The sequence below is a fragment of the Eucalyptus grandis genome, chromosome 5, assembly GCF_016545825.1.
Source record: "Eucalyptus grandis isolate ANBG69807.140 chromosome 5, ASM1654582v1, whole genome shotgun sequence".
NCBI lineage: Eukaryota > Viridiplantae > Streptophyta > Magnoliopsida > Myrtales > Myrtaceae > Eucalyptus > Eucalyptus grandis.
The window spans coordinates 53,501,467-53,502,140 of NC_052616.1; the positions used below are offsets into that span (position 1 = coordinate 53,501,467).

Sequence of the window (674 nt, forward strand, 5' to 3'; positions counted from 1 at the left end):
TGCATTAAGTAGAATTCTATCTCCTATATGCAATGATTTTTTTAATTCAACATAGAAAACTCCTTAAGAAAATATACTCAAATTAGAAAACCTACTAAAATTAGGAAACTTACTTGACATGGATTTTCTTTGGCCCCATTTAGTTCAACATTTCAAATGGGTTTTGAGACTCTAAAGTCCATTGGGCAGATGCAAATGACGTTTGGTTAATCTTTTTTCTCAACTTGAGGAACCGCAATTGCATTTCCAAATGCCTCCAAAGGCTTTTAGCCCAAGGCAAGTCCGAAGGTACTTTGAAAAGAAGCATTTTACAAATGCAAACAGACTTTTTTTTTTCCTTTCAACTTTTCTTTTTGGTAAGTAAAAAATTTGGACCATTTCTTGATTTGTGCGTGTCATTCTTGTGCAGGAGCCATGCTAATCTTCTCTATATCGTTCCAATTTTATCGGATCTCCGAAGAGACTTTTCCTTTCAACTTTTCCATCGGTCAATTTCATAATTCCAAATTTGTCATCAAAAACGTTAATTTGTCACGGAATGCCTTAACTACATGTGAGTGATCACTAGAGGCTGGCCGGTAGTAGCTAAATTCCATCAGCAAATAGTTGTATATTTTACAAAGTGTAGTTTTTACCATGCAGCATTTGGGTCAAAGTTGCTTCCTAATTTGTTT

At 34.7% G+C, this 674-nt stretch overlaps 1 non-coding gene across 1 annotated transcript; it reads right to left on the reverse strand.

Moving 5' to 3' along the window:
- Window positions 1-363: 363 nt before the first annotated feature.
- LOC120294180 lies at window positions 364-462 on the reverse strand. The gene has a single exon (XR_005551671.1). It is a non-coding gene; the product is annotated as a U6 spliceosomal RNA (small nuclear RNA).
- Between the last annotated feature and the right edge of the window lie 212 nt (window positions 463-674).